General features: G+C 47.0%; 1 protein-coding gene across 2 annotated transcripts in view; it reads right to left on the bottom strand.

Annotated features, from left to right (window-relative positions):
* ZFPM1 (zinc finger protein, FOG family member 1) overlaps nt 1-18,595 on the bottom strand; it is a 196,609-nt gene that overhangs the window by 121,813 nt on the left and 56,201 nt on the right. The window contains exon 1 of one of the 2 annotated variants that reach the window (XM_043989164.1): nt 5,026-5,311. The exons of the other annotated variant lie outside the window; for it this stretch is intronic. The gene's annotated coding sequence lies outside the window, so the exon portion shown is untranslated. Of the gene's footprint in view, nt 1-5,025; nt 5,312-18,595 lie in introns of those variants that run through there. 2 annotated transcript variants of the gene reach the window in all.

The following is an 18,595-nucleotide window of genomic DNA, read 5'->3' as shown; positions in this document are numbered from 1 at the left end:
AGACCTGGGAGAGCTGCTATTCTAACATGAAAACCGGGGAAGGGAAGGGAAGGGAAGAGACCAAAAAGATCAGGCATTTTTGGTCTGGAAAGAACAGGGCTGACACGGGACGTAACTGAAACTCATAGGGAGGAAGATACCCCAGCTGACCGAATCCCAAACCCCAGAATACCTGATGCCCTCCTAGCTAAAACCTAATCAAAGCAACCATTTAGCAAAAATAATGGGGGGCAGCTAGGTGGCGCAGTGGATAGAGCACTGGGCCTGGATTCAGGAGGACCTGAGTTCAAATATGACCTCAGACACTTGACACTTACTAGCTGTGTGACCCTGGGCAAGTCACTTAACCCCAACTGCCTCACCAAAAAAAAAAGAAAGCAAAGCAAAGCAAAGAAATAATGGGAAGTGCTCTCTTTTAGGCAGCACTGGATTTGGAAACGGAGGACCTGGGTCCGAATGCTATCTCTGCTACTATGAATGTGACTTTGGACAAGTCACAGCTTCTCTGATGATCTCAAAGGAGGATGGGCTAGATTGCTTCTAAGGTTCCTTCTGGCTCTTATGAGCTTATGGAACTTTTTACTCCAAGATGCCCATGTTGAAAAATCAACCACTACTTATTTATTAAGAGCCTCATTTGGCTCTGGGAGGTAGTCAAGGTGATCATCGCATTCCCATTTTTCAGATAAGGTGACTGAGGCCCAAGAATTTAAACGTCTAAGTGTTTGAAAGCTGATTCAAATCTGGGTCTGCCTGACACCAAGTGTAAAATTCCATCAAATGAACCACAGAGATGATTAGTGACCATTCTGCCCTTCTCTAAGCTCATCAATCAACTCCCCAAGGCCATCCTGGCCTCAGGGCCTGAGTGCAAGCCATACTCCACCCAGCAATGAACGGAGCAGGCTTCTAGCATGCAGAAAGGTCAGAGAAGAGAAGGGGAGGTAAGCCCTAATCCCCTGGGGGGGAGGGGCGATCTGAGCTACTTGAAGGGCCCCAGAGCAGTGGACAGGAACAAGTACAGCTCTACATCTTAAATACAAATATATTTTTCCTTTCTTTCAATTAACAAGCATGTGTTTTTTTTCTTCCTCTCACCCCACCCCCGCCCCCAAACAATGAAAAAGAAAAAAACAGAACCATTGTAAGAAATATGCAAGATAAATTCCCACATTGGCCGGGTCCATATATTTCTGGACTACAAAGACAAGGTCCTTGTTGACTTGTCTGCAGGAAAACTGTTTCAGTATGGAGGTGGTGAAGAAGGTTAGCTTTGGAGCAGAAAGGGGCCTTACAGGTCATCTGATCCAACCCCTTCCATTTCACAGATGTAAAAACTGGATGACTTGCCCAGGGTCACCCAGGGAGCGAGCGACAGAGGCTGAATTTGAACCCAGGCCTCTCCATGATGTATTTTATACACACTAGTTAAGTTTAATACACATTATTATGGGCAAGGCCCTGGGCTAGGCACTGAGAGGTAAAACATAGAAGAGTGACAAGGTCCCTGGCCTCAAGGCGCTTGCAGTCTATTAGATATGTGGGCAAATTGTGGCACAAATGTGAGAAACCAATGAATCAGGAGTCCCAGGTCTCTGATCTCTGCCACTCACTCGATATAAAATAAGGACAAGATGATTCCCCAAGGTCCCTTCCAGTTGTGATGTTCCATAATCTTAAACAAGTATAATTCAAGGCAGGATATAAACGTCCCCCGAGGGATACTTAAATGATAAGAGGTGCCTTATACGGTGCCTTAAGGCTTACAAAGCACTTTATAAATATTATCTCATTTCATCCTCACAACAATCCTGCTAAGGATGTAGGTGCTATTTTAAACCTCATTTTACAGTTGAGGAAACTGAGGCAGGGGTTAAGTGACTCCCCCAGGAAAACACAGTTAAGACATGCCTGAGATTGGATCTGAACTTGGGTCTTCCTGGCTCTAGGTCCACCATTCCACTGGGCCACCTAGATTCCATGGGAAGTTGCAGAGTCTCAGTAGGCAGAGACCCTGGAGGTCAGCTAACAGAACCCTTCCCTCATCAGGAAGCCCCATATGTATAACTCTTACATCCAGAATCAGTCAGCCTGATGGGGAGGCATTAACCCCCCCCTCCCCATGTGACTTGTTGGGTCCCCCAGCCTCGAGATCTCCAGTCCTCTGAAGGAGACAAAAGAAATCCCCATGTTGCTTTTTCAGAACACAGAAAAGAGAATGGGGGAGCAAGGGGTGTGTCTGCATATCCAGATATATCCCAAGTTCCCGAAGGGTGGAGATGACTTAATTACTAGTTTAAGGTACCCTGTGTCACAGCTTCCCAAGAGTCCACATTTCTGATGGCTGCTTTTTGACCAGGGATTGGAAATGGTGACAGGTTTGGTGGAGAGAAGACAGTGTATGACCAGCTCAGGACCACATTATATTATGTATAAAAAGGAAGATGATCCAGGTTCAATCTTCTGTCCTTTCACATCCTTCCTGGAGCTAATGTTTGAAGATTTTATGATGCTATGTGCCTAATGTAATAATTAATAATGGGCTAATCTCCAACATTAGTGCAAAGCACTAGCTAATGTTCAGTGTACATATGAACACTAGCTTACAGGGTAGTTGAACTATCAAGCCAAGATTGTCTTTCCCCAATTTACCTGGTAAATTCAACAGCTCATACCTTAAGGAGAGAGAGTGACTGTCTTGTGTGCGTTTGAACATATCATGTTCTCGCACTGGGTAGTGTTGGACATTAGCTGGTTGATGTTGGATTGTAAACATTTAAAAAACTAGTTGCCACTATGTATGTGTGAGAATGTATTGGGGTGAAAGTTACGGAGTCTGGAAGAAGTGTTAGTGATATTAATGAGTAGGTGACTGGGGGATGTCCCTGATGTACCCCAACAAATCTGGAAGCGTGCCAGAGTTGAAAAGATTGTGGGTCACCAGTCTGTAAGTATGAACTATACAGTACCAATGGAAGGAAAAGCCAGTCATTCCCAGTTAAGGATGGTGGCTGGGGTGTTGAATTTTCCTTGTGTTGAAACTGCTGTTATTCCCCAATATGGATCCAGACAGCGTGTACACCCCTGGGGTAAATCACTTCCTCCCTAAGCATCCTTTTCCCCTCCCTCTCTTTTTTCCACCTTAATTTGCGGCAAGACAGGAATAATAATACTTCTCAGAGAAGTGCCTGCAGCTCCTTGGAGCAAAGAGCAAAGCAGGAATTATTATTAACACTAACAAGTGGCAACAATGCCGAGTTCTGCAGAGAATAATAATTATCTGCTTTGTTGAAGGCAGTCTCTCAGAGGGAATCTCCGCTCCCCTGATGGCCCAGGAAAGGTAGGAAGAGAGCTCATGGGAAAGACAACACCCTCTGGGCTCTATCCTGGGAAGAGAGGACAATCTCCATTTCACTTGCCCCAGTGGGGAAACCAGAGATAAGTGTACTTCATGTACAAGGATGCCAGGCTGTGTCACACCAGGGTCCCTCATAGGCTTTCCATATCACTTCCTTGATTGGCCAAGACTTCCTCCCCTAGTGACAGACATGTCTAATGGTTTCATTCCTTCCTTCAAATAAATTCCTCTGTAACAACAAAAGAAAGAAGGAAGCCAGTGAGGACTCCAAAGAAAACCACATAACTATGTGATGGATGAAATTGCAAGGCCACCCCTAAAGGTGTTGATTAGTTTCCTCTTGGGATGCCTGTGATCCCATCACTGCCAATCCATGTGATATTTACCATGACTTAACAGGTCTGGGTTTGCCTATAGTGGCTGGTTATAGACAACCACCATTCACCTGCTGGCCTCTACCCAAATTACACGCATGGGGCTGAGGAGGAATTAATTAGTTGATGGTAAACACAGCAAGTTGAGTTGTGTTCATTCCCAGGTTACTTTCCCAGAAGGCTTTGCCATTCTCCCATCCCCCCAACTCATCAACCATTGAAAGACAAAAGGGAGATGGATCAATGATGGAGAACATTATAGAGAAGGGAAGGTTTGGAAACCAGGCCTCCTGGATTTTATTGGAAATTTAGCCCACAACTCAGAAAAGCTCAAGACTCAAAGACAAAATGTTTGGCAAGCTTGAGAGTGCTATATCAATGTCGGCTGTATTCCCAGGAGCAAGAGCTGCTTGATGGAGCATCGAGTTGGGAATTCCATTCTGGCAGGTTCAAACCTGGGGGGAGTAGTAACGCTAATTTCACAGTGGAGAGGAATTGCAGCTTAGAGGCCCAGGATGGGAATCCTAGCTCTGCTGTTTTACTTTGGGGATTACCCTGGGCAGTCACTTAATTCTCCTAGCCTCAGTTTCCTCATGTATTAAAAGGAGGGAATCGGAGGGGAAGATCCCTAAGTATGGCAGCCCTATCTATAGTTATGTTCCTAGGAATGCAGATGGAGAAAGAGCAGCAGGGGTGGGTGGGGAGACCGGCCAGGAAGGGGAGGGAGAGAAAGCCACACAGTAAAAATGTCTTCAGACCTCAGCTGCTCTCTGACTCCAGGCATGGATATTTACGGGGGAGAACAAAGGGCTCTATAATCTACACAAAGCAGTCAACAATAACCGTGAATAAAGAGGCTGCCCGAGTAGGAAGGCAATTTATTCTAATTCTGCTAATTTCAGTTCCAGCACAATTAAGAAGACTCTGATAATGCCCAGAAACAATCGCCACCTAACAAATCGTTTCTCTCTCCGCAAATGAAACATCGTTAGGCTAATTTCTTCTTTCACGCCTTCTCGGCTCTTGGCTGCCTGATAAAATTAACTGGCTTTCTTCTCCCGGGCCCTCTCCCCAACCCCCAGCAAAGAGGGGTGGCGTCCCGGTGCTTGGCTCCCCCCCCCACCCCTACCCCATCATCCATCTCCATGGGGCCTGACACTTCCACCACCAGGCCCAGCTGGGCTCCCTCCCCACCCAGATCCCACCTGGCCACCTGCTCCCGCTCCGCTCCCCTTGCTGACGACTGCTGGTGTGTTCCCTCTCTCCCTTCTTCCACCCCTGCCCTCCATTCACCCCCAATCCTGGTGGATTCCTAAGTAGGGTGGGAGTTTTGCTGCCAGGTCCCGTCTCGCTCCCTTTCCACTGGTCCCGAGGATGCTGAGCAAGACTAGAGACGTTCCAGCCGTAGTCCTTGCCTTCTCCCCATAGCCCCAAGTACATACCACCAGCTGACAGCTCCGTTCCCTACCCCCCAAATCCTTTTGGAGACTGACTTGGATTTCCCCATTCTGTTCTAGCGGGGGTACACTCCAGCTCCCCAAAGCAGGATTTTTGTCTGCTTCTGTCTCTGTTGTCTGTCTGTCTGTCTCTCTCTCACACTCTCTCTCTCTCTCTCTCTCTCACACACACACACACACACACGAGATAAAGCTGTCTCATGATCTACCTCACTGGGAAATGACCGTGTGGAATGCCCATGAGTTATTTTCTTCCCCAAACGGGAAGGCTTATTACCGAAACAGATGAATGAACCCCTCTGTCCTCACAAATTCCTTTACCACCCAGTGCCTCTAGCCCCAGTCCCTTGCCATAAGTTCTACAAACATCTCCAAAGGGTCCTTTGCCCGATATTCTTTGTTCTTCCTTAGTGGGTTAGCCCCACCTTCTCTTCAGCCTGGTCATTCTCAGCATTTGGGGAGGGCAATATCTAATAACTTCCCCATTACATTTTTTTTTTTTTAGTGAGGCAATTGGGGTTAAGTGACTTGCCCAGGGTCACACGGCTAGTAAGTGTTAAGTGTCTGAGGCCAGATTTGAACTCAGGTACTCCTGAATCCAGGGCCGGTGCTCTATCCACTGTGCCACCTAGCTGCCCCTCCCCATTACATTTTCATCTGGTTGGGCAGCCCTCCCAAGTTTTGCGCCAGCCAGCTTGACATCTCTGATCTAGACTAAGCTCTAGCACGAAACGTGAGTCTCTTCTGCAACATTTTTTGGAAGCAATACATAAAAGCAATAAAGATGACAATTTAGGTTTGATATAAGGGGGAAAAACCCTTACCAAATTCCTAAAAAATGGGGCTCTCCAAAAGTGGACTGCAGGGCTTCAGAACGTGGTGAGTTCCCCCTCATTGAAAGTCTTTAATATTGAAAACTTCCATACCTGAAAAAGGATTCCCTTCACATGTTGTATGTGAAGGGGAAAGAGATGGCCACTCCCCCCACCCCAAATAATTCTGTACTTCTTTAGTCTTTCTGGTTAATATCTCCACTAATGGGGAAACTGCTGCCACTCAAGGCAACTCACTACCCTTGAAGGGCAACGCTTATTGTTAGGTTCTTAACTAAATTGAACCAGAATTTACCTCCCTGTAATTTACAGCTAGGTGGTGTAGTGGATAGACTGCTAGGCTTGGAACTTCAAAAACTCCTCTTCATGAGTTCAAATCCAGCCTCAGACACTCCCTAGCTCTGTGACCCCGGGGAAGTCAGTTCACCCTATTTGCCTCCGTTTTCTCATCTGTCAAATGAGCTGGAGAAGAAAATGGCAAAACCACTCCAGTATCTTTGCCAAGAAAACCTCAAATGGGGTCGTGGAGAGTAAGACACGATTGAAAAATGATTTAACAACAGCAACATTTTACACCTGTTGCTTCTTGCTCTGCCCCTTAGAGACAAGCAGACTAAGTCTAAAACCTCCTTCCATGAGATATCCCCGAACATGTCTGAAGAGGGCAATTCACGAGGGCTTTCTTTTTGACTAAAGCTTTTCCATCACATTTCCTTTCCCCTTCCCCACTCCCCAACACCCTCTAATCTACAGGATGCATGGGAAGATCATAAAATCATCGCAACCAACAGCCAATAATTCCATAGTCACAACAATTCCCATTTCTACATTTTAAGGCTAACAAAGCTCTTTCCCCATAATATCCAAGTGAAGTAGATAGTAAAAGTATTATCTCCCCAATTTTAGAGATGTGAAAATTGGGGCTCAGAGAGGTTCATTGACTTGCCCAGGCTCACATATAATCTCAGAGCCAGTACTCTTGAATCTAACAGAAGTGGTGTCAGAGAAAAGAGGGCCAAATTTGGAAGCGTGTCATGGGTTTGAATTCCAACTCTGCCACTTAATAGCTGTGTGATCTCAGGCAAGTAATGAAACCTCTGAGTGTTGTTTTCTTCATCTATAAGATTGGATTAAATGTTAACGGTTGGATTAAATGTCCCCTAATGTCCCCTCTCGGCTTTAAATCTGTGTTTCCCAGTTCAGCGCTCCTTCTACTATGCTGTGAGATGGGCAGGGATGGGGCTGGACCCATGATTTCACTGGGTCAGAGAAATCCATCTGAGGAAAATGCCTCCATTAATGCAGAAACGGCATAGCACAATGGTATTCAGCTTGTCTTGGATTCAAGTCATGACTCGGGCCATTTGACCCCAGGTAACTCTAAGATTATGGGTTGCATACTGCAAAGTCTCCAAATCACAGGATTTGGAGATGGATGGGGTGCTTAAAGATCTCTAAGGGTGGGTGGAGTCCAAACTATTATTTTGAGAAGGAAAACTGAGCCCATAATCATTCCATGTGCTCAATGGGCACAGTCACTTAACCCCAGTTGCCCTAAACATCTGGGGCCATCTCCGGTCGTCCTGATGCATATCTTGCCGCTGGACCCAGGTGGCTCAGGAGGAGAGTGTGAGGCTGGTGACCCTGCACAGTCCTCCCTCACTTAAACTCAATTCACTGCAAGTCATGACATCACCTCCTGATGTCATGGTTCTCTTCAAGAACGAAGGACAAATGACAACAAATGAATCCTGAATGAATGAAAGAAGAACGAAGGGTCCTTCAAAAGCTGAGCTCCCAGATGCACAGGGGTCCCTGCTGCTCCCCCCTGCCACCTCTGCTCTGCTGAGGAGAGAGCTCAGAATCCTCAGTTCACTGGGACCGGGGCTATAGGCCAGTGGCAGATGGGAGAGAGAATGGTGGAGAGAGAGCAGGCGCTGGACAGCAGCAGCAGCCTGCTGGCCGCCTCTGCTGGCTGTGGCCGCAGTGATGAGAGCGTCATTTCTCTGGGATTGCTGGAAGCCTGGTTCAGTTATCACCCCATGCAGGCTCCCTCTGCAAGCCTGATCCGTCTATTCTTCATTAAGCAAATACGCTGAAATGGAAATGAAAACATAATAGCTATTTGATTTTGGGCGAGATATTTTGCATATTGGTTCAGTGCTGATAGTGGAATTTCATCAACTCCCTTTTTTCATGCTTTAAAACTGAATTACTGAGACAGCCTCTACAGAGGGGGATGAGCCAAAAAGCCCAGTTCCAAGACACTCCGCTTGGACGATTAACTATTCTCTCTCTCTCTCCCTCTCCCTCTCCCTCTCTTTTCTTGATAACGAGGCTGGCTTTTTTTTTTTTTTCAAATTACTGCAATTGTTAAAAACTCACATTGATCTGAGATGGTGGTGACAAAATTAACCCCACTGGCCTGGGGAGCCTCGTCTGTGCTGTTCTCCTCCCCAAAGTCCCCAGCTCCCTGAATGCTGTCCAGCTTCACTATGGGCAAGCTCATGAGCTCATGATGCCCAGGTTTGGGTCAGGACAATACAGCGGGAAAGAGATGAGGAGAACCAGGGGTCATTCCCAGGAGCAGTCAGGAAACCAAGGGCTTTGTGCCATCCATCACCTGACATGGGCACCGGGGGAATTACTTTGGGGAGGGGAGGAGAGATCGGGATCAAGTGCTCAAAAGAGCATCCCAGGAATATTTTGTTATTGCTACCAACAGGATCAGCCCAGCTGACCTCTTGCTCAATTTCCTCATCTGTAAAACAAGGGAGGTGAGACTGGGTCCCTAAGAGTCCCTGCTTGGGTAGGGAGGATCCCATCACTCACATACACACACACACACACACACACACACACACCACCCCACAAGCACTTCCCCGTCGCTGGCTTATTTGATGCTCAAAACCACTGCAGGAATTAGACAGGATAAGGATTATTGCTGCCATTTTACAGATGGAACAACTGAAGCTCAGATAAGTCAAGTTACTTGCCCGGGGCCCAACAGCCACTTAGTGGAGAAAGTCAGGACTGGAAGATCCCATCCTGGCTCAGTTGGCGCCCCGATGGGATGGATGGGATGTGTATGGGTAGCTAACCGAGTCAGACTTCCAGCGATCCCAGAGAAAAGAGGCTCTTGTCACAGCTGCCTGCGTCATTGTCTTTCTTCCTTGAGCTCCAACTGTGTAACATGTTACTTGTGGCAACACTTGACTTCTATTTTGAGATCAGGCCCCTGGTTTCTCAGTCTACAAAACGGGGGCGATGACACTTGCATGACGGACTCCATACCATCATCGGGAAGACAGCAGGATGTGGAAGCCTTTTCTAGACTCTTCTTTTTAGATTTTTCTGCGGTGACAGCCCTGCATGCCCATTCTTCCTCATGGTACTGAAAGGTAACACTGAATTCTAGAACCCCATGCAAGTGAAACGCCTGCTCTGTGGCCTGGCCAGCTGTCAGGTGAGACCCACAGGCCTGTAAGAGCCCTTTGCATGAGTCCTAGAAGGTCTCCCCTACTCACCTCTGCCTCCAATGGTCCTGCTCTTCCTTCAAGATTCAGCCCAAACCTCACCTTCTGTATGACCTCTTTTCTGTCCCCCCACCCCACCCCCAAACTCCCTTCCCTCCCTTGCATTCACCAACTTCGTCTTTATTCTCAATATATTTATTCTGGATATACTTCTTAGTGCGCCTCCCCTTGGAGGTAGCTCAGTGGATACAGCACTAGACCTTGAGTCCGGAGTTCAAATCCAACCCCAAACAAGTCCTTGGTATCTGATCTTGGACAAGTCACCCTACCCTTGGCCTGCCTCAGTTTCCTCAACTATAAAATGAGGGTAATAATCATACCTACCTTGAGGGTAATTACATGGTTGAGAGGATCAAATGAAATCTTTATGAAGCACTTAGCATAGTGCCTGGCACATACAAGGTGCTTGTTCAACCTTACAAGCATGGATTGTTCTACTCTTTATTCTGTATTCTGAAGGCTTAGCACAGCACCTGGTATGCAACAGGCACTTAATACATGCTTCTCCTCTTCCTCCCCCTGCCTCCACAGCACCCCTGTAAGGTGGCTTGTGCAAGTGTCATCACTCCCATTTTACTGAGGAGGAAACCAAGACTCAGGAGCAGCAACAGCTGGCTCACACTCATTCAGTTGCTGAGTGCTGAAGGAAGGATTGGAACTTGGATCTCTTGACTCCCAAATCAGGGCTCTTCATGTCGGACCAACACTGACAACATGCTACCAAATTATGGAAGGCACTGTGATTGGGGGTGGGGGCAGGAGGACCAGCAGGGATAGAATCGTGAAACAATGGAGCATCCTCGCTATTAGCCTCATTATTGGGAACAGCTGCATTAACAGTTGTGGCCAATGGGATTATTTGCTGAAGGGGCCACAGTTCCGGCTCCTCCCTTGGTACTAGATTGCTGTGCAACCTCAGGCAAGTCACCCTGCCTCCCTCTGCCTCAGTTTCCCCAAGTGAGAGGATCTAACTACACCATGTCCTTCTCCTGTCCTGTGATGACAACCTGAGGGTTGGTTGGGCATTGTCCTGTAGGTCTCTCCATCATCACAGATCTGCCTAAACCTCTGTTGAATTTATTTCTATTTCCAGCCTGTGCTGCTGCCTTTAGAGCAAGGCCCTAGAGAAGCTGAGGCAAGCTGGTATTATAGTTAGAGGACTCACAGAAAGACCTGGATTCAAATCCTGCCCCTGAGACATATTGGCTTAGGGTCCCTGAGCAAGCCATTTAAACCCTGAGTGCCCGAGGAACCTCAAACTGTAAGTTACAGAGTAGATGCTGGAGGAACATTAGGGGAAGACGTCTTCCCAGGGGGGTTTCTACACTACTAATAACCCTGATATAGCATGGTGCCTGGCACACAGTAAGCATTGACTTGATTTGACTTGACTTCATAAAACTACAGGTCTAGGGGTCAGCTAGGTGGCACAATGGATTATGCACCAGCCCTGGATTCAGGAGGACCTGAGTTCAAATGCGTCCTCAGAGACTTGACACTTACTAGCTGTGTGACCTTGGGCAAGTCACTTAACCCCAATTGCCCCACCAACAAAACAAAACAAAACAAAAACAAACAAACAAAAAACTACAGGTCTAGGGTTTTTTGTTTGTTTGTTTGTTTTGTTTCTAATGAGAATAGTAATAAAATTAGTCTTTGGGGTAATGTGCTCCAATCAACCCACCCACCAACTCTAAGCACTTACCGAAAACCCACCTATGTGGCCCATACCATATGTCTATTACCTGATAGATAAATGGGACTTCCTTTAATTGTTCTGAAATTTACCCAGGAGTCATAGTATTATTTATGACCATTATCACTGGAAAGAGCCTTAAGAGATCATCTCCTGTAGCTCTACAATAATTTACGGATGAAGAAACTGAGGCCCAGAAAGACGATATGACACTCTCCAGCTTGGTGGAGGGAGGGGTGAGTTTAGTTTTAATAGACATCAGCCATGTCTCGAGATCCGCTACCAAACTGTGACTTTATAGACTGCAACCCTCTTCCATCTAAGCTTCCAACTTTCAAAACAAGAAGAGTCCTGGTTTTTTCAGCCTGTCCCTAGATGGTGAAACATACAGCTATCTCCTTTGATCCCTGATTGATCAGAATTATGAGATCTGATAGCAAAAAAAAAAAAAAAAAGAGGGCCTCAGGTTATCTTGTCCAACTCTCTTTTTTACAGATAGGGTAAACTGAGGCCCAAAGAGAGCAACAGACTTCCACAGAGTTACACAGATAATGAGTAGCAAGGCCAGGATTTAAACCCAGGTTCTGGGACTCCAGACAACAATCCTGAGCCATGGCCCAGGCTGGGGTGGGGGTCAGGCTTCTAGATTTCCTTAGTGTCTTCCCTTCCCCCTTTTTTTCCCCTTAAAGAGACACTAAGGAAAGAACCAGGAAAATTGGCGGGCTGACATCATGGCCTGCAGGCTGGGGACAGTGGGTGATATAATCCCTGGTACATCATGGAAATACTCACTTGCGGAAGAATGACAGGCTCCTATTTAGCAATCTACATTTCCCCAGGAAGCTAATTACTACCTCGGAAGCCCATTCATTCATTATGAACCCCGGGGATTAGGGCTCAGAGTGGGGAGGGAGGGAAGGAAGGGAAGAGACTGAACATGGGGGACACTGGGAGTGAGGAGGGGCACCCAGCAGATGCCTGGGGATGACAGCAGGTGCTGCTCTTTCAGTGGGTCCCCACAGCTGCCCAGGAGACACCCCCTTCTCAGGGAAGCTGAGCCCTGAGGAGGGTGAGGATGAGAGGGAGGTAGCTTGGGGATGGGCCTGCCCAAGGGGAGGCCACGGGAGAGAAGGAAGGGAAGGAGGGAGGAGGAGGAAAGGGCAGGGCTAATTCCCTCCACCCCAGGGTCAGTAAAAGGATTATTTCTGTAGGTAATGATTTGATCATTTCACTCAAATTAAACTTCTATCAGCATCTGAACAATAACTCTTTTCTTACTCCGGTCTGGCCTGGCCACTGAAGTGAAAAGGGGTGGGGAGGAGAAGGCCAAGAGAGAGACCCTGGGCTCTCCAAAAGCAGGCCTGCAGACAAGAGCTAAGAGATAAGGAGCCTCGATAACAGCTAGAAAATAGCAACAGATTCAAACTTTCCCACCAGCTCGGAGATCAGAGGCAGAAGCCATTGGGACAGGGCAAATGGCCACCTCATCCCTACCTTTGCTGAGAGGGAGAAGGGGCACTAAAGAAATGGGGCAGGATGGGAAGATGAGGAGAGAGAGAAGCAGAGATGAAGAAAGAAAAGGAGGGAGTTGGGAGAGAGAAAGAGGAAAACAAGGGGGTGAGAGAGAACAAAACAGAGGGAAGGAGGATGAGAAGAAAGGAGAAGATGAGAGGGAGGGGAGATAAAAGGGGAAAGTAGGGATGGTAATCCTATATCCCCACCTTTTCCTTCCCACCTTATCAGAGGATTGCTATATCTTCCCTTGAAACCCCATTGGAAAAGCAAAGCCAGTGAGACACTTTGTGTTAGCAGTGTGACCTTGGGCAAGTCATTTGCCCTGGATCAGCCTTGTTTCCTCCTTTGTCAAATGAAGGATTTAAGCCCGATGATCCCTAGGGTCCCCTTCCAGGCTCTGACAATCCTTGGTCCAGTTCTAGAGAATCCAGAAATGCTTTTTGTGCAGGATGGATTCTGAGGTTGGTGGTTTGGCAGTCGAGCCTTCCATGCTTAGAATAATGCTGTGTTATACTCAAAACAGAAGACAAAGTCTCCGCCTAAAGTCCCTCTGTCCTCAGAGGCCAGGTGATACAGACTTGAAGGTGAGCAGCAAGACACGCACCAGAATCTGGGCCAATCAAGTCAGGGATAGAGTCATCAAAATCCTCAACTATCAGAGCTGGAAGGGCCCTTAGAAAACCCAGTCTTGGGGCAGCTAGGTGGCGCAGTGGAAAGAGCACTGGTCTTGGATTCAGGAGGACCTGAGTTCAAATCTGTCCTCAGACACATAACACTAGCTGTGTGACCCTGGGCAAGTCACTTAACCCCAATTGCCTCACACACACACAAAAACCAAACCAAAAAAGAAAGAAAGAAAGAAAACCTAGTCTTCTCATTTACGGAGGAGGAAACTGAGGCCAAAAGGCCAAGATTTGATACAAGCGCCTTTGTGCCTGCATCTCTTCTCTACTGATTCTATTGGGCTGGGGTGGGGGGAGGGAGGGGAGGGAAGGGGAGAGAAGGTTCTCTGCCAGATTCATTAGCTGGGAAACAGTATCAGTGCATGTCCTTGAGACATTAGCAAAGGGACTAGGAGAAGAAGAAAAAAAAATCCCAGGAGCTGTAGTCAGTCACCCCTCCAGTCTCTTGGGGGCCCAGCTTTGACCAGCTGGAGGAGAACAGGGCATGATCACTGCCCCCACCCACCCAGAGCCAATCTTCCCTGGCTAATGAGCTTCCAGATGAAGGAGGACACTTGATTCTCAGGCAGGTAGTTGCGATGACAGATGAAGTCCACTGGGGGCCTGGATCTAGGACACAGCATGGAAGCTGCTTCTTGGAAATATATCAAGCCAGGGCCGAAGGGGGAGAAAACTCTCATCTTCTTGTTCCCTGAGCTCGGAAGCAGTAATTCCTCAGGGGGCCCACATGAAGAGTGAGCCAGAGACCCTGGAATCTGAGAAAATTAGAGCCAGAAGGGCCCCATCTTGAGGCTCTGAGATGGAAATTGACTTGTCCCAGGTTACACGGCATGGGAGTGGAAGGGCCGGCACTAGCACCCAGGTCCAAGAATGACCTTTCCCCTCTGCAGTCCTCAGCTTTACCATCAATCAATAAAGTATTTCTGGAACACATAATTCAGTTTGTAATATCAAAGAAGAAGCAAGGGGAGAACAGATGACCAGCCGGACAAGCAGGATGGTGTTCATGGATCTCCAGTTGTACAGACACAATTAAATCAAAGCCACCATCGCTAACAGAACTGATGTGTCGGGTCTGGTCCCTCATTGCCCCACTCCCCATTCCCTCTGACTTGAAAATACTCCTTCCTAGCCACCCCTCCCCTAAGTATGCTCTCTGCCTCTCCTAAACTGTAATAAACTTTAAGCCTCTCATGGGCAGGGACTGACTTTGTGCTTGCCACATAGTCCTTCCTATGTGCCTTTTTGTTCTTTCATTATCACTTTATCCACATGGATGAGATCAGGGAGCCACTGAAATCTTATGGCACAGCTAAACTGGCTATTTGGTTATTATCTGATGTTATAACTAAGTGAATTGGAAAACGTATTTCTATTTAGAAATCTCACATATGAGCCATGGCCAATGAACAATTTAGAATACCTCACACATGTCCAATGGCCGATGCACAGTAAATTCATAAGAAAAATGCCTGGTGACTGATAAGCAGCACTTTAAGGTTTGCCATTTTATCTAATTTGATCCATGAAACATCTCTGTGAGATAGATGCTATTATTATCCCCACTTTACAGGTGAGGAAACTGAGGCTTGCAGACATGAAGTCTCATAGCTAATAAGTTTCAGAGGCAAAATTTGACCTCTGGACTTTATCCACATTATTTTCTAGTAAGGAGATAAGTGCTGGGAGGGTGAGAAAGAAGATGGTGGGATGGAAAGACTGGCTGGAAGAAGGGAGACTTGGGTTGGGTCTAGGGCGGCAGAGGAGAAAGGGAGGGTGACCAGAGAGAGTAAGGAGGCTGGCTGCAGGGCATCAGATGTGTTGGGTATTGGTAGGATAATTCCTGGGACAATGAACCCAAGACTCAGGGTACTCTGCTCAGCCTCAGAGAGAGAGATCATCATTTCTCAGGAAGGGTTAACCCCACAGAGAATCCAGGTGGTGACAAGTCCCCGCCCTGAACCCGGTCCGGGGGCAGTGGGTAGGAGGACCCAAGGTACAATGAAAAAAAAGTCAAGGCAGAGGGAGGTGACAAAGCAGAGGTCCAGATACATCCAGCTGGGGAGAAAGTGATAATGCCTTTATTCTGCCATCTCTCTGGTTTCCTTCAGTCTCTTATCCAGCCTCTGACCCTGAATTCATCTTGAAAGCTTGTAAAGAAGGGAAGCAGAGAGGGGCTGCAGGGGAGCTACCGAGGGGCCCCAGGTATGGGGGAGACCGGCCCATCATTCACGGTATCTCTTAGAGGGAGGGCTCCTGCTCCCTGATCAGGGTTTAAAGTCCCTTCCAGGGGCTCACTTAAAAGTTGCCTAAGACACTTCCCTCTCAACCATGATGTACAGACCCCATTTCTCCTCCCCTAGTACTTCCCAAGGCAAACCTCAGCCAGGGAGTCCACTGGCCCCTGCAGAGACAAGGCTTTTCAATGGAATGGGATAAAGCCAACCCAAATCGGTGACAGTGAGATCACACCCACCCATGGTCCACTTTTACCTGTCCCATATCAGGGCAAAGAATTAGATGAAAGTAGTGTGGATGCCTCAGGAATGCCATGAGCAAGTCACCTGATGATTTCTTAATAAATGTAAACCAGGGTTGGGGGCCCAGAGCTAAGAGGGAGGGGAGGACCCAAATACAGAAACAACCCGATGAGCCTGTAGCCTCCATGCACTCTGCCAAACATCAACACTCTAATAGCTGCGTATACCGCAAAAGAGGATGTTGGTGAGATAATCTGCTATTATGAATGACTGTATCCTACCCAATAGACTAGGAGCAGGAAGAAGTCAAGAGAAGGGGAAGGAGGGAAGAAAGGAAGGAAAGAAAGAAGAAAGGAAGAAAAGAGGGAGGGAGGGAGGAAGAAAATGGGGAAGGAAGGAAATGATTGCTTTCATTTGTGAGGCCAGGAAGAAGACCCGGGTCAGTTCTCACCTCTGACACACACACTGACCAAATCACCTCACCTCCCCATGCTCTAGGCCACCCTCTAGGACTAGAAGCTCCAGAGAAGGTGTTGACCTGTGGTTGGTTGTGGGTTGTAGGAATGTTTCCATTCTATCTGTCCCCTAAGCCTGGAATTCTCTCCCGCCTCATCACTAATATCTTGGCTTCCCTCAAATCCCAGTTCAAATGTTACCATCAAGAAGAAGCTTTCCCCAATTCCCCTGAAGGCTTGTGCCTTCCCAGAGTTGTTTATCTTCAATTTTATCCTACAACCAGCTTACCGGAAGACATCCATTTGCATATTATCTTCCCCATTGGACAGTGAGCTCCTCCAGGGCAAGGATTGTTTGTTTTTGTCTTTCTATCTCTACAGCTCAACACGGAGCCTGAGTCTAGTAGGTGCTTAATAAATGCTTGTTTCCCGATTGACCGACAAATCCCAGGTCTAATCCCTATCACAGTTATTTAGCGCTTTGGAATTTAGCAAGAGGCAGGCATGTCAAGACCTGTGACAGGTCTTGGGGGATGAGCCCCAACTCAGGTCTAGAGGGACTTCAGATTTGTCCTCTTCACTCCTCTCTCTCAGGCCAAGAACCCTCTTCACTTTTTTCTCTGTATCTCTAGGGCTTCACACAGTGCCTGACACATAGTAGGTCCTTAATAAAAAGACTGATTAATTGAGCGACTGTAATAGCCTCCTAATAGGTCTATGCTTCCCTTCTCCCCCCACAGTTCCCAAATAGAGATTTCTGAAGCAAATTTAGCCGTGTCACTTCCCCTCCTCGAAAACTAACCTAGTAGCCACTGAGGATGCAGGCCTTTTCACAATTCCTAACCATTAGGTGACACCCTTCTGCCCCATTCAGTTGTCCTTTAAGGATACAAGTTTCCTTTTGTAAAGTTTAAAAATTCCTTTGAAAATAGACAACGGTTCAAAGAATTAAAATGTTTGTGGGAAGCAGGCCAGGCTGGATGAGGGAGTTGGGACTGTAATCTTGTTACCATCCACAGCGCACTAATGCCTGCATAGGCCAGGGAAAGACACATCCAGGGATGTGTTGTGGAGGGTAAGATCACTCAGACAGCATGAGCAGAGGCTAGCTGGGATATGAGTGAAGAGAGCATTACAGCGACCCAGGGAACAGCTACGGTGCTTCTGTTTTCTCTCCCAGGGTGTTTGTGAGAAGCAAAATGAGGTGATACGTTGAAAGCACATTGAAAATCTTGAAGCACCATGTAAATGTTATGATTATTCTCACATTTAATAATTCAATTCTATTCCAGAAGCAGCGCTATATATTAAGTATGTGCAAGGCCCTGTGGTGGGTGTTGAAGAAACAGGCAAAAATGAAACAGAGCCTGCCTTCAGGGAGCTTACAGTCTTGGAGGGAAAGGAAAGCACGGAGGAATAGCTCTAATACAAGGTAGGCTTCAAAAGTGTTAGAAGGTGCAGCCAAGGTGACTGGGGTGGTTCAGAAGAGGAAGCAACTCTTGAGAGAAAGAGAGGAGGAAGCCTTCATGGATGAGATGCCACACTAGGACTAGAGGTACACAAAGTAACCTTAGCGTAGGGTGTAATGCACTATAGCAGAGACAGTCGAATATTCCTTTCCATAAATGCAGATATTTTGAATGCCCCCCCAAATCCCACTTTCCCTACCTTGGAGTGATTTATTTTGTGCATGAATCCCAATGAAAGCCCTTATTGGAAACTGTCTGGGGCATGCAGGAGCCAGCTCCTATCTGCTGAAGAGCTGATTATTAAATTTTTGTGTTAGCATTTCCATCTCAGCTACTATTACAAACCAAGACTTCACTTATTGGTTTTTTTGATTGTCTTGGCTTAATAAAGGGATGGAGAAAATGTTTCTAAAGCAGATTAAACTTAAAAGTGTGTTGTGCATTTTCCCCCCTGGAGAGCTGATTGTTAAAAATATTTACCAATACACCTCTAACCATAATGCACAGAGTCTAATTTTTGGACTTTTCCCAGCATGTAGTACGTGTATCCTTTGTCCCAGGTTGAAGGAGACGGCCATTGTGTTCCAGGCCTTGAAGGAAAGATAGGAATAGTTATATAAAGCTAGTAGTCTGGGGCATTGCAAGCAGAGGCAACGGACTGACAATGGGATAGAAGGGAGAAAGCTCAGGATGTGCTTGGAAAGGGGCTGGAGCTTAAGCTGCTTAAAAGGGAATATTG

Source organism: Dromiciops gliroides, chromosome 2 (genome assembly GCF_019393635.1).
Source record: "Dromiciops gliroides isolate mDroGli1 chromosome 2, mDroGli1.pri, whole genome shotgun sequence".
NCBI lineage: Eukaryota > Metazoa > Chordata > Mammalia > Microbiotheria > Microbiotheriidae > Dromiciops > Dromiciops gliroides.
This window is presented reverse-complemented; position numbering and strand designations above follow the sequence as displayed.